At 36.0% G+C, this 16,115-nt stretch overlaps 1 protein-coding gene and 1 pseudogene across 1 annotated transcript in view; both read right to left on the bottom strand.

Moving 5' to 3' along the window:
* GRIA3 (glutamate ionotropic receptor AMPA type subunit 3) overlaps positions 1 to 16,115 on the bottom strand; it is a 225,184-nt gene that overhangs the window by 88,812 nt on the left and 120,257 nt on the right. The gene's annotated exons all lie outside the window — the stretch shown is intronic.
* LOC118974586 (ferritin light chain-like) lies at positions 6,206 to 16,042 on the bottom strand (annotated as a pseudogene).

Genomic DNA, 16,115 nt, shown 5'->3' with positions numbered 1-16,115 from the left:
TACATAATTGAAGAGAAATGGCTAGGTGCTGGTAAACAGTCTTCACTTTGAGTTTAATAAATTTAATAAAAACATTGCTATTTTGTGGAGCCATCCATCCATGAAGCAAGAAGCCATAAGATGATAGTTATTATTATCTTTATATAAATGGCTAGTGGGGCTCAGAACCTTAGATCCAGGGATCAAAACTCTTTCCTTTTATTAACTGAACCTTAGCATATAGGACAGGCCTCAAGTGAAGTAGGAAACTACCTGTATAACAGAATTTGAGAGGCAGTAAAAATTTTGTCTCCCCCACCCACCTCAGTAACCAACCAAGCCAAACTACCCTCACAGATCTACCATATAAATTCTTGCTATTGGGCCCTGGCTGGTATTGCTTAGTTGATTGAGTACTTGTCTGTGAAACAAAGGGTTGCCAGTTCAATTCCCAGTTAGGGCACATGCTTGGGTTGTGGGCCAGGTCCCCAGTAGGGGGCATGTGAGGGACAAGCACACATTGATGTTTCTCTCCCTCTCTTTCTCCTCTCTAAAAATAAGTAAATAAAAATCTTTAATAAAAAAAGAAATTCTTAGTATTGGGACCACCCTCTGCATTTTCTTCAGGAATATAGTAAATAATATTGTAATAACTATGCATAGATGATGTCAAAAGAGCACTAGACTTACTGGAGGATCACTTTGTAAGTTATATAAATGTATAACTGCTATGCTGTACATCTGAAACTATATAATATTGAATGTCAACTGTAATTAAAAACTAAAAAAGTACCGCTTGATCTCAACAGCACTCATTACCATATTATCTTGGATTAGTCTATCCAGTTATTAGTGAATGGGACAAAAGATGGGTAAGTTTAAATAAGGAAAAATTTTGTTCTTAAATGTAACTATGCATTGGCATTACCTGAGGTGTTCATTAAAATACAGATTTAGAATATATGAGTGCTCAAGAATCTGCAGTTTTTTAAAATTTATTTTTCAGTTACAGTTGAAATACTACATTATATGAGTTTCAGGTGTATGTGATAGTATCAAACATATACCTTGAGAAGCTATCACCATGATAATTAAGTACCCATCTGGCACCACATATAGTTATTATAATATTATTGACTATATTCCCTATATTGTACTTCACATTCCTTTGACTATTTTTGTAACTGGCAGTCTGTGCTTCTTAATCCCCTTCACCTTTCTTACCCAATCCCTCACCCCTTAAGCATCATTGGTGACTGCTGTGGTCTGCAGACTCAACTGAGATATACTATTTTTCTACATCAGTAATCCTCAACTCTGCTTACCCATCAATATTATCTGGGGAACTGGAGACAAAATAAAGAAAAACAACAAAAAGCTATGCCTACGCTCCACCCCAGACTAATTAAATCAGAATCTCTGGGGGTTTTATCTAAGCAACAGCATTGTTATAGAGCTGTGGTGCAGCCAGGATTTTGAGTCGTGAATGCTACTCAGGGAGAGGGTATGTGGGAAGTTAGGGGCAGTGTGAGGGCATTGAATGCTCAGTAATGGGTAATAACTTGTACTGAGGAAACTCCATCTCCTTCACAATGTTGCTGAAAGCTGGTTTTGTCTGCAGAAATGAAATTCTGGTTGCTAGGTTTTATAAAACATTTCTACATTATCCCTAGGATAGTTCTGCTCTGTGGCAGAACTTCATCCTGGTTAGGCTGTGCTCTCTCATGGCCAGAAAAGCTCACAGAAAAAGAACCCACTGTCATGAAGTCAAGAATAGGCTTAGTAGGAGCCTGGCACATCGCCAGGCTCTGCGAGAAGAGGGCAGTTCCGGGCTTAAAGCTAGCAAATTAAGTTCTTTGTTTGTGCTTGCATTTTCCACTTCGAAGCAAATTTAAATTTCTTTGTCCCAAGATAAGTTTTTATTAGCCTCTGGAAAATTCAGTTGTTTCAGATTTTACACTCTGATCAAATAATTTTGGGAAGTGTTTTGATAGTGTTCTTTATTGACTCTAACAAAAAGTACTTGTTTTTTTCAAGTCTGTAAGTCCTGTTGGTCCCTAGATGCCTGACACAATCCTTAATTATTTCTGAACATGATCACGTTTAGGTTTTGGGATGTGAAAATTTTCTTTGCAACAGACTTTTCTAACTAATAGTTGTTCTCTCTTAGGATTTCACCTTAGAACATCTTGCTTTTAATCAAAACAAACAAGCAAGCGAAATATAACCAGAGACACTGAAATTAAGAACAATCTGACAGTAACCAGAAGGGAGGTGGGAGGGGATAATGGGGGTATGGGTTTTCAGGAACAACTATAAAGGACCCATTGAAAAAACTAGGGGTGGGAGAAGCAAGGGGAGTAGATGGGGATGGCTGGGGTAGGGTGGGAGTGGTGGTGGCGGGGCGGTAAATGCAGACAACTGTAATCCAACAACAATAAAATAATTTTTAAAAAACAAATGAAAAAACATGTGGATGAGTCTGAGTTTGCCACTATGTAAATATCCACATAGAAATGGTGTACTAGTATTTAGCATTTCCAAATGCTAAGTTTACAGAATATTTCAATTATTAATTAGGATCTTTCAGAGTGTTTTTTTCATTGTTGCCATATACATTTTATATATTCTTGACCGATCTGATTTTGGAAATAATTTAATGTATAAAAGACTAGTGCTCCAAAGTAGCATCTGTAGTAATAGGGCAATAAAAATGGTAACAATAATTGCTAACACTTAGCATGTCCTATGTGACAGATTCTGTTCTAATTGAATCACATGTATCAACTCTCTTAATCCTCTATCTTTAGAGTTAGGTACTATTTTACAGATAAGAAAATGGAGGTTTTTTACAGATAAAGAAATTGAGGCACAGAAAGGAGAAGTAAAAAATAATCTATACTTATACAATAGGACAGAAATGCTCATATTTTTGTAGGACATAACGCTCATATTTTGTATAAGGAAGTCCAGAATGGTGTGTTAATTATAGAAGGTGCAATTTTTCTATAAGTACTGAGAAGTACAATTGCAGAAAAGCTAACATGTATGGATAATTATTGCTTGTTATCTGTTGTTCATGTGGAATGGAACTGCGAACTTCATTCTAACTTGGGGTGATGGGGACTGAGACCAAGAGGAACCTGATTTTGGAGTATTTACAGAATCATGGTTTAGTATGGAAAGGAATGTTTCTGCTGCTGAAGATACTAATAGTTTTTTATGCATGTCTACTTGAAATGTGGAGAATACAGCAATATATGGAAATTAGACTTATGCCATTCTGTTGAGACTAATGGACTATGGCTGTGTCTGTATGATCTAAAATCAAGCCTGCACATCATAATCTGGCTGTTTTGGCCACCTTAATAACTGACTTAGACAATCATATACTTGATCTGTGTGATTTAGCCGAGATTGGCTATTGACATGATTAAAAATAAACCCAAATTCAAAATAAATGGTCATTTTTGTGGCCTCTTGTCTACATGACTATTGACTTTGGCAATCACATGGTTACTATTATGCTTTATCTATGAATATGAAGAATTTTGGTAAATATCCACATAGAAATGGTGTACTAGTATTCATAAGCCTCAGCATAAAAGGAAAAAGGAGGTTTTTTAGAATCAGTGTTAAATGTACAGACTTGATTCAACATTTCCTCCTTAAGACAATAGTAGCTTTGACAAGAGTATTGGTAAACTTTCTACCACTTTCTTTTTGTGTATGGAATGGGCACCCAAATCCTTTCATTGAGAAAATGTTCAGTGGAACTCATAGGGAAGAATCTTATCTCTATAAGAAATATCACATTTCCTTTTTCTTATTAGTGAAACTAGAATAATTTAAACCCACCTTTCACATAGAGGCTATATAAAAGGTGACCTATGGGTCAGCCCCATCACATTTTTAAAAGGATCTATTAAAACAACACAAAACTTTATAGTTAAGAAGATTTGTAATTTTCCAGTATCTTTCCCTCTATTAATGCACCTTAAAATGTTTAATGCTCATTTCAAATACTTTAAAAACATTATTGAATTTATTGGGGTGACATTGGTTAATAAAATTATATAGGTTTCATGTGTACAATTCTATAATACATCATCTATATATTGTATTGTGTGCTCACTACTGCAGGTCAAGTCTCCTTCCATCACTGTTTATGTCCTCTTTATCCTCTTACCCTCTTCTATCTGTCCCCACTCCCCTTTTCCCTCTGGTATTCACCATACTGTTGTCTGTCTATGAGTGTTGTTTCTTTGCTTAACCCCTTCACCTTTTCCACCCAGCCCTACAACCAACTACTTTCCCCTCTGACAGCCGTCAGTCTGTTCTTTATGAGTCTGATTCTATTTTGCTTTCTACTTCAGTTTGTTCATTAGATTACACATTTAAGTGAAATCATATGGTACTTGTCTTTTTATGACTGGCTTATTTCACTTGGCACAATACTTTCCAAGTCCATCCATGCAAAAAGTAGGGGTTTCTTTTTTATAGATGAGTAGTATTTGATTGTGTAAATATCCTATAGTCATTTTATCCACTCATCTACTGATGGGCACTTGGGCTGCTTCCAAATCTTGGCTGTTGTAAATGATGCTGCAATGAACACAGAGGTTTGTATATTCTTTTGAATTAGTACTTCAGGTTTCTTTGAATATATTCCCAGAAGTGAAAACACTGGATCATAAGGCAGTTCCAGTTTTAATTTTTTGAGGTATCTCAATACTGCTTTCCACAGTGGCTGCACCAGTCTGCATTTCCACTCACAGTGCACTAGGGTTCCCTTTTCTCCACATCCTTGCCAGCACTTGTTGTTTGTCAATTAATTGATATAGACATTCTGACAGGTATGAAATGATAACTTATTGTGGTTTTAATTTAAATCTCTCTGATGATTAGTGATGTTGAGCATCTTTTCATATATTTATTAGTCATCTGTATGTCCTCTTAGGAGAAGTATTTATTAAAATCATTTGCCCATTTTTGAATTAGACTGTGTGGTTTTTGTTGCTGTTGATTTTTATAAGTTGTTTATAAATTTTGGATAGTAACCCCTTATCAGATGTATCATTGGCAAATATGTTCTCCCATTCAGTGGGTTGTTTTTTACATGTTGTTGATGGCTTCCTTTGCTGTTTAGTTTGATGTAGTCCCATTTGTTTATATTTTCTTTTGTTCCTTTGCCCAAGGAGGTATATCAGTAAAAATACTGCTATGAGAAATTTATTAGATTTTACTGGCTATATTTTCTTGTATGATTTTTATGGTTTTAAGTCTAACATTTAAGTCCTTAAATAATTTCGAGCTTATCCTTGTACATGGCATAAGAACATGGTCTAGTTTTATTTTTTTCTGTATGTATCTGTCCAGTTTTCCCAACACCCTTTATTGAATAGACTATCTGTACCCCATTGTATGTTTTTGCTTCCTTTGTCAAATATCAATTGACTGTAAAGGTGTGAGTTTTTTCTGGGCTCTCTATTCTATTCCATTGACCTATATATCAGTTTTTATGTCAGTACTGGGCTGTTTTGATTACTAGTATAGTAATCAAAATTTTTATAATCGACTTATAAAAATCAACAGCAACAAAAACCACACAGTCTAATTCAAAAATGGGCAAATGATTTTAATAGATACTTCTCCTAAGAGGACATACAGATGACTAATAAATATATGAAAAGACGCTCAACATCACTAATCATCAGAGAGATTTAAATTAAAACCACAATAAGTTATCATTTCATACCTGTCAGAATGTCTATATCAATTAATTGACAAACAACAAGTGCTGGCAAGGATGTGGAGAAAAGGAAACCCTAGTGCACTGTGGGAGGCTTTATATTATAGTTTGATATCAGGTAGTGTGATTCCTCCAACTTTGCTCTTTCTCAAGATTGCTGTGACTGTTCAGGGCTTTTTTGTGTGGTTTCATATCAATTTTTGGAATATTTTTTCTAGTTCTCTGAAATACATCATTAGTATCTTGATTGAAATTGCTTTGAATCTATAGAATGCTTTGGTTATTATGGCCATTTTAATGATGTAAGTTTTTTCTCCTGCAAAAAGGTTTATTTTTTTCCATTTTGGCCATGCCATGGGAGAAGGCTCCATGGTGGTTACAGTGATGCTTAATGGTTTCAGAGAGGCTCAGGCAGAAGCCAAATTAACAGGGGAATGCAGAGGGACCCCTCAAAGGCCTTAGCTCAAAAGTCTCCTAGTTGTTCTTCGGAATAAGCCTTTTAAAGAGATATTTGCCCATCCCAGATCGGGGGCTGGCCAGCCTGCAGAGATTAGTCAGGTGGTCACCCATCTTCCTGATGAGTTTCACCTCCTCATCCAGGAAGTGCTTCTGCAGGAAGTCACGGAGATTAGAGTCAGTGTGGGCAGAACCCAGGGCATGCAGGTCCAAAAGGGCCTGGTTCAGGTCCTTCTCCAAGGGCAAGGCGGCTTGTATGGCATCCTGAGTTTGCCTACTCATCTTGGGAAAGCTTCGACAAGTCCTGGAGGAGAACATGGCCACTGTGCTGGTTTTGTAGTTTTAAGAGCAGATCAGTGCCCTTGCACTTCTTCTCAGCCAACTCGTGGAAGTGGCCCACACCCTCCAGAGCCACATTGTCATGGTTGATATATAAGCCAAAGGAGAGATAGGTGTAGGAGGCCCACGGATGCATGTTGGCTAAGTAGTTGATGGCAGCCTCCACCTTACTGGAATTATTCTGACGAATTTGGAAGCTCAGGTTTTCTTGGCAATGAGGAGTTATGGTCAAAAAACAATGGTGGCTGGTCTCAGGGGCTGAGGATGACTGAGGTGGTTTTGCTTTTTTCTGCTCTGATCTTTATTATCTTCTATCTTCTCCTCACATTGGGCTTCGTGTTTTTTTTCTTGGTTCGTTTAAGTATAAAGTTAGATTGTTGATTTATCTGAGATTTTTTTTTGTGTTGCTTGAGGTTGGCCTATAATGCTATAAATTCCCCTTTCAGGACTGCTTTTTCTGTGTCCTATAGATTTGGGTTTGTTGTGTGTTTATTTTTATTTCTTTCAAGATATCTTTTGATTTGTTCCTTGATCTCATTGTTAATCCATTCATTGTTTAGTAACAGGTGATTTGGCCTCCATGTTAGTGTATTTTTTCAGTATTTTTCTTGTGATTGATTTCTAGTTTCATACCACTGTGGTTGGAGAAGATGCCTGATATGATTTCAATCTTCTTAAGTTTATTGAGACTTGTTTTGTGTTAACATGTAGTCTATTCTAGAAAACAATCCACGTGCACTTGAAAAGTATGGATAGTCTTGGGGTGAAATACTCTGAGGATATTAATTAAATCTATGTGATCTAGTGTGTTATTTAAGGCCACTGTATCCTTGTTGATTTTTCTGTCTGGAAGATCTATCCATTGAAGTCAATGAAGTGTTAAAATCCCCCATGACCGTACTACTGTCAGTCTCTCCCTTTATGTCCATTAAGATTTGCTTAACATAGTTAGGTGCTCCTATGTTGGGTGCATAAATGTTTATTAGGGTTATATTCTCTTGTTGGATTGTTCCTTTACCATTGTGTAGTATCCTTTGTCTCTTACTATAAAGTCTATTTTTAAAAAATATTTTTTATTTATTTATCTTTAGAGGGGAAGGGAAGGAGAGAGGGAGAGAAATATCAATGTATGGTTGCCTCTGGTGTGTCCCCTGCCAGGAACTGGCCTGCAACCCAGGCATGTGCCCTGACTGGGAATCGAACCATGATTGTGTGGTTTGCAGGCCTGAGCTCAATCCACTGAGCTACACCAGCCAGGGGTTAAAGTCTATTTTTAAAGACTATTTTGCCAGATATAAGTATGGATACCCCAGCTTTTCATTTCAAATACTTCTGAAGCACAACACAGATTTTGAGGTTAGCATAATGAAATGATAGTAAAATGCTTAACAGTTAGTATTTTTAAAAATGCATTTTTCCTTTAAATTGTGAATTCTTTTTTAAAGTATATTTTATTGATTATGCTATTACAGTTGTCCTATTTTTTTCTCTCCTTTCTCCCCCTCTGCCCTGCAGCTCTCCAGCATTCCAACCCCTTTAGTTCATGTCCATGGGTTGTACATATAAATTCTTTGGCTTCTGTATTTCCTATACTATCCTTAATCTCCTCCTGTCAGTTTTATGCCTACCAATTATGCTTCTTGATCCCTTTGCCTTTCCCCCATTCTCCCTTCTCCCCACTGATAACCCTCCATGTGATCTCCATTTCTGTGATTCTGTTCCTGTTCTATTTGTTTGCTTAGTTTGTTTTTCTTTTTTTAAGATCAGTTTTTGATAGTTGTGAGTTTGTTGTCATTTTACTGTTCATACTTTTGATCTTCTTTTTCTTAGATAAGTCCCTTTAACATTTCATATAATAAGGGCTTGGTGATGATGGACTCCTTTAACTTGACCTTATATGGGAAGCACTTTACCTGCCCTTCCATTCTAAATGATAGCTTTGCTGGATAGAGTAATCTTGGATGTAGGTCTTGACTCTCATGACTTTTAATACTTCTTTTTAGCCCCTTCTTGCCTGTACGGTTTCTTTTGAGAAATCAGCTGATAGTCTTATGGGCACTCCTTTGTAGGTAACTGTCTTCTTTTCTCTTGCTGCTTTTAAGATTTGCTCCTTATCTTTAGTCTTGGCTAATGTAATTGTGATATGCCTTGGCGTGTTCCTCCTTGGGTCCAACTTCTTTGGGACTCTCTGAGCTTCCTGGATTTCCTGGAAGTCTATTTCCTTTGCCATATTGGGAAAGTTCCCCTCCATTGTTTTTTCAAATAAGTTTTTCATCTCTTGCTCTTCCACTTTTCTTTCTGGCATCCCTATGATTTGGATATTGGAATGTTTAAAGTTGTCCCAGAGGTTCTTAAACATTCTCTTATTTTTTTTTGAATTCTTGTCTCTTCATTCTGTTGTGGTTGAATGTTTATTTCTTCCTTCTGCTGAAAATCATTGATTTGAGTCCTGGTTTCCTTCCCTTCACTGTTGTTTCCCTGTATATTTGTCTTTTTTCACTTTTTCCTCTGTTTTGTGACCACACTCAACCATTTCTGTAGGCATCCTGATACCAGTGTTTTGAACTCTGCCTCTGATAGGTTGGCTATCTTTTCATGACTTTATTCTATTTTTGGAGTTTTTATCTGTTCTTTCATTTGGGCCATATTTTTTTTTGTCTTTGCACACCTGTTACAGTACAAGGGGCACAGCCTTAGGTGTTTGCCAGGGAGGGGCAACCCTCTTTGCTGCTTTGTAGCACTGTCTCTGGGGGAGGGGTCAAAGAGGGAACAATGCCAGTTGCTAGCTTGCTGTGCTCTAGCCCCACTTTCCATCACTTTCCCCACATCCCTCAAGTGAATTGTGCCATTTTAGGTGCTGGTTCCCAGGTGGGTCAGCTTGTGTATGTTGTAGGATCCCATGAGCCTCTCCAATGGACTCTCCTGTGAGAATGGGAGTTTCTCCTGCCACTGCAATCCCTGCAGGTTTTTACAGCCAGAGTTTTCGAGGCTTTATTTCCCTGTGCTAAAATCTTGGGTTGTAGGGTTTGTCTCACTCCCCAGTTGTTCCTCCTGACTTATCCATATATGAATGTGGGAAATCCTGTCTGCCTACCTCCACTTTGCCTGCCTGGTCTGCTACCTTGCTGGGCATCCTCTCTGCCCTGGCTGCCTGTCTCTCATTCTCCTACCAATCTTGATGAATGTTTCTTCTTTAACTCCTTGGTTGTCAGACTTCCATGCAGTTTGATTTTTTGGCAGTTCTGGTGGTTGGTTTTTTTTTAAGTTGGTTGTTATCCTTTTTTTTGGTAAAGAAGGAAGGTAAGTGTTTCTACCTATGCCTCCATCTTGGCTGGAACTCTAAATTGTGTCCTAAAAATGAATTTTAAAGAGCAAATCATATGTTTTGAATAATTTAAGGGGAGGTACGAAGTTAATGAACGTAAATTAGCCATAAGAGAAAAGCTGACATAAAAACATTTCAAAATAAGATACAATGCTCTTGTTATCTATAAGAAACTAGGGTTTCTGAGTTGATAATAAAATGTAGCTATGACCTCTGAAGTGATAATAAAAGTTAGCTACATGTTGTAAACTTTATCTTGTAAGTAAATTTTGGAATCTGCACTTTACTAGCTTCACAAGGTAAAGAGCTAGAACTGCAAACTGCTTCTCTTTTGCACAAACTATCATTCCTTTCCACCCCTTTTTTTCTTTCAAAATATTCATCATTTATACACTATGTTCAATGCTTTATGACATATTTTTTTTTAAATGTGCAGAATCAACTTTGGCTCTTACAGTCTTATCTGATGGGAATAAGTAACAATCTCCCAAAGACTGAAAACTGCAGTTTCCAGCCAGAAAAGTCATGAAATAGTTGTAATAAAAATCCTGCTATTCTATCATTAATTTATTATCATATCACTACTGCTTCGAAATGTATTTGCAGTAGGACGAAGACACTGGTAGTACATCAGAAAAGGAAAGGATATTGCTTACAATGGAGCCAAAATATCCTGTTGTGTTTGATCCCATTTTATAACCTTTATGTCTTTATTATTCTGCATGTACTTTTCATTTTAAAGGAAGACCTAAATGTCAACCAACCTGGACAGATCCTCCACCATGTTCTCCAAAACACTTGGTATCTTGAAAATGTAACAGGGGAATACTGCATTTGGAATAATCTGTACACAGAACTCAGTTTTAGTTAGTGTATTATCTCTATTTTCTCTGTTATAATTCTCTTAAGTCTGACACCTAACTTGGCCAGGCCTCAGATTTTTCTGCAGCTCTGAAGAAAGTCAGCAGGGGGAGCATTTGTCTGGAAGGATGTGGACTTTGGAGAGCTTAGCAGTTCCATCAAATTTTTATAATGAAATATATTTCAGATTAAAAAATCACAACCTGCTGTCAATATCAGTAAAATATCATGTAATAATACCATCGAAATATTTACAAGTGGCATAATCCTTAAGCAAAGCACTATTCTGTTTAAGAAAGAATGCTATTTGTTATTTCTCATTAGGAATCTGCTATTTTATACTGACTAAAATTTCAGCTGTATTCCTACAAAGTTTTAGGAACTAAAATGCAAATGCAATATTAACTATTAGTATATGTGAAACTAATATGGTTGAGAGCAGCCATTTAAGAATGATAATACCTAACATTTATTGATAACCTACATGAGGATCTTGGGTTTAGCAAAATTTAATAACCAGCTTTAGGTTAAACAACTGTTAAGCAGATTGTGAATCTAGTGAGACTAATTCCAGCACCAGCATACTTAAACCATTATGCTGCCTCCATCTGGATATACCCACTGCCTATCTCTACATCTCCCAATTCTGAGGAAGAGGTTGAATGGAATCTCCTCATATCTTCTTATCCCAATTCCCTCTAGTAAATCAGTTTATATGTGAACATAACATCTTATTACATTGATTATCCTTTCTAAAGGTTATTTAGGCTCCAGTTGAATTGTTCACTCTAAACAATTGAGGTAGTGGAAAATACTAAGCCTAATAATATTGACATAGACTAAGCTCCTAGGTTACTGTCAGTGGTTTTGTTGATGGAAATAGAATGGTGCTCTATTTTCCTCAGGATGTCTTATTGCTGATTTCCCAATCTTTTACTTTGAGTGAACACGTGCTCATCAGCATCTTATATACTACTTTCTTTAACAATGGCAAAGGTAGAGTTTCATCAGAGGTTGGGAGACTGGGAAAGAGCTCTTGTGCATGAACATGAAGGAAAGAATGGAACAAGTGATGCACCTTGAGATCAGTAGTGGGAAACAGTATATGATAGTAGAAACAATTGTATTGCTGGCTCTTTAAACTTCTATGACCTTTGGTCCATTACATTATCTCTCTGGATACTGTTCCTTTGTCTGTGATATAGGAAATGCAGCATGAAAGGAAAGGAGCGTGGGTTTTGGTGTTGGAGTTACATTTGAACACTGGCTTTGCCATTAGCTATGTAACTGTCAAGTTATTAAACAGAGTGTCACCTGCTTCAACTTAAAAATACGTATAATGCCTACACTATGGCAGTGTTTTTTGAAGATTAAAATCCACGTAATAACTCAGGTAAAGTGCTCATACACAGTGGGAGCTCAATGAAAGCTGTTCCTCTCCCTTCAGTAAACAGAAGCAGTTGGGTTCATTTATCTCTGGAATATCCTCTTGATATAATATTTGATAATTTTACTTTAAAAATCTCTTTTAGTTCCTTGAATTGCTTCAACTTTGAGAAAAGAAGAGTGTACAATATATGCTCACATACTGGACTCACTGGAGAGTTTGCATTCCAAGTGTGACCATTAACAACAAATAAAGTATAATGCTGGCATTTGTAGTTAAGGTAACCATGAATCTTAGAGTACAACTATGTTATTATCAGGAATTTTTGAATCTGTTAAGAAAGAAGCATATTACAGTGGGGTTTGCTGTTATACAATTGAGCCCAAATATATAACCAACAGGGCTGTCAAGATAAGGAGAAACACGTTTCCTCCTTACTGATATATAAAAAATGTGCTAAGAAGTATAACATTTTATTAATAAGGTTAATGATATAATTTATTTTAAAGGATGCAAAAGGAAGTATTGAAGGAGTGATCACTCATATGGTAGAAAATATAGGGTTCATAAAGGTAATAACTTATTACTGAAAAGCAGAATAGGCTGTGTGCCCTATGGAGATGTGATCAGCATTAAAAAAATAAAACAGAATAGAAAATTATCAAAGTGCACTCCACACTGTAGGGGTAATGCCTGGTCAAACTTTTGTTATATACATATATGTGTACTGAGTCATGATGGAAAATTTCTTACTGTGGGCTATGGTTAAAATTTTTAAAAGTCATTGCTCTGTATGATATTTTCTAGTGCAGTATAATAAAATCTGTATCTTGGAAAAAAAGAATTTGACATATTTCAGTACCACAGAAGAGCTACCACTTAAATTCTGCTATCAAAAAAATCTGTTGAGCTTGTCATTTTTAGGTCATCACCTTTAAGTTGTCACTTAAGAAAGCAATATGCATAAATACTTGTAAAAGTATCTTTTTAAGAGTCCTTTTCAAATATGCAGCACTCCAGTGGATATATCACAAACTTGGTTTTGAAAATTCACTTACAGAAACCAATAAATCTTCATCCTTAATGACTCTTTAGCATTGCCTTAATGCAGATTACCAGGCATGTGAAAAACCACTCAATCTGGGGTTTATTCAGAAACCTTAGTCTCTTGAAGTAAACATTTTAAAAAAAGGGAAAAGGAAGTAGCAAAAACAAATGTATTCCCAGATGATATCAGAAAATAACACATTCTAAGCCACAAATGCAACAGGTAGTAAAATAATTTAAAGCAGGGATCCCCAACCTCCAGGCCTTACTGTTACTGGTCCAGGCCTGTTAGAAACAGGCCGAACTGCAGGAAGTGAGCATGAATGTAACACTCTTGATTTATCCAGAAACCACACCTTCCCATTCTGGTCTGTCGAAAAATTGTCTCCATGAAACCGGTCCCTGGTGCCAAAGAGGTTGAGGACCACTGATTTAAAGAATATGATCAAGCTGATTAAGGGTAGCAAAAAAGTGTGACTTACACTACGTAGGCTTGCCTCACAGGTTATGCTAAAAATGTGCTGAAGGTGGTTACCAGTGAGTTATACTGCAAAACTTCATTTTAAATGTTTTATGATCCAAGTGGACACTCTCAAAATAAATATACTTTAAAAATCTATACATATCATTTATCATAGAAATCTACACTTGAAACCTATATAATCTTATTAACCAATGTCACACCAACATATTTAATAAAAATAAAAACCTGATAGGTGATTTTCTGAGTCCATATATTCTAAATAAAAATCCCTATATGTTTGTATAACTAATTCTAGTTAGTATTTGGATATATGCTCAATTTTACTAAAGCTGCAACTTTTTATTTTAGAGCAAAGCACTTTTTTCCGATTATAAAGATGTTACATTTGCTTCCAGTATTTTATGATCATGAATTCACCACCATTTTTGTTTAGGTGAGTTAAAATAAACTAAGTGGGTAAGGTACAGGGCACTTACATACAATATTTTCAATAGCTTTACTAAGATAAAGTTTGTATACCATAAAATTCACCACTATAAGTGTACAATTAATAATTTTAGTAAATTTTGGGGGCAACATTTATCCCTCAAAGTTCCCTCATGCCCAGTTATAATTAATCCTGACAGAGCTGGGACCAGGGTAAAGTAAGTGGGGCATTTGCCCCATGCACAAAATTTAAGGGGTTGCCAAAATCTCACCAGTGAAGATACATAGCATTTTAATACAATATTTAAAAATAATTATGCAAAAGCCCCATGATGATCAAAAAGTCAAAATAACAACTGGATCTGACCCATGTACTTGCTCTATTGAACTTCACATGCCTTACCCTAATCCTGGTTCTCATTAGCCTCTTTCTGCTCCTTCCAACTCCCTGGAAACCACTAATGTAATTTCTGTCTCTATAGAGTTGCCTGTTGTGGACAAATATAATAATATAATATGGGATATTCAATATATTAACTTCAATAATACATTGCCTTTCATCTCTGGCTTCTGTCATTTACCATGTTTTCAAAGTTGATCCATGGTGTAGCATGTATAAGTAGTCTGTTTTTTTAAATTTCTAAATGGTGTTCCATTGTATGCCTATGCCACATTTTGATCATCCATTCCCCTGTTGGTGGACCATTAGGGTTGTTTCCTTTTCTTTTTTTTTTTTTTTTTGCTAAAACCCTTTTATGAACACCTATGTTTAGTTTTTATGTAGATACATGCTTTCTTTTCTGTTAGGTAAATAACTAAAAGTGTACTTGCTGCATCATAATTTAAGTGTGTGTCTAACTATAAGAAATTGCTGAACCATTTTACAATTTGGCTGTAGCAGTTTTCAGTCACACTACTAACAGGTGAGAGCTGCAGTCATTCTACATCTTCACCACCATTTGGTATTATCTGTCTTTTGGATGTGTAGAGTCATCTCATTGTGATTTTAATTTGCATTTCCCTAATGACTAATGGTGTTGAACATGTTTATATGTGACTATTTGCCATTTGTATATCTTCTTTGGGGAAATGTCTATTAAAATGTTTTGTCCACTTTTAAAACTGGGTTGTTTCTCTTTTTATTGAATAGCAAGATATCTTCATATATTCAGTATATAAGTCCTGTATCAGATGTGTGATTTGCTAATATTTTCTTCCAGTCGATGTCTTGTCTTTCCATTTTTATAATGTATCTTGAAATGCAAAAAAAAAAAATAATTTTTGATGAAGTCCAGTTAATCAATTTTTAAATAGATTGTGCTTTTTGTGTTCTGAAAATTCTTTGTTTAAATCAAGGTCACATGGACTTCCTCCTATTTTTCTTTTTAGAAATTGTATAGTTTTTTGAAAATAAAACTTGGGAAAGATACTAAAATGGATAGTTCTAGGCCACAGGTGGCAAACACAAGGACCATGGGCTGAATCCAGCCTTCCACCTTGTTTTATCTGGCTTGGCACCTCGTTTCTACCTGGCGGCCGTGCCAAGCTCTCGCTTAACTGTTAAGGAGTAGTTACACTTATACAGTCCTAAAATTACATTCAGCCCTTTGAAGGCAACTGCAAGGCTAATGTGGCCCCAGGTAAAAACGACACCCCTGTAATCTAGGCAGTGTGAAAACAAAGTGAAAAAAAGGAAAGACACTGAAAGTTGAAGGTAGGAGGGTTCTAAAGAAGAGTTCTACCTTTCAAATTTTTTCTAGATCTAATCTCTGGAAAAATGAGAAAAAGCTTTAACTCAATTAATGAGGAAACTATGCCTGTTTCATATAATAAAGATTTAGTATTAGCTTTATCTGAATAATATTAATATTAGTAATGTTACCTTTATCCAGAGTTAAAATGTTTGCTATAATGTATATGAATATATGATACTATAGAAATGCATGAAAGACTTTCAAAGCAACACCAATGACACACTTACTTCATGGATGCAAGCAAACAAAAGGTCTTGATGATAATTTGTCATTGAATGGGATGTTAAGTGAATGCAATCTGGACT

The sequence above is a fragment of the Sturnira hondurensis genome, unplaced genomic scaffold (assembly GCF_014824575.4).
Source record: "Sturnira hondurensis isolate 20B ecotype Veracruz unplaced genomic scaffold, ASM1482457v3 Scaffold0019538, whole genome shotgun sequence".
NCBI classification, from domain to species: Eukaryota; Metazoa; Chordata; class Mammalia; order Chiroptera; family Phyllostomidae; genus Sturnira; species Sturnira hondurensis.
Note: the sequence above shows the minus strand (reverse complement) of the source record. Positions and strands in the feature narration are given on the sequence as shown.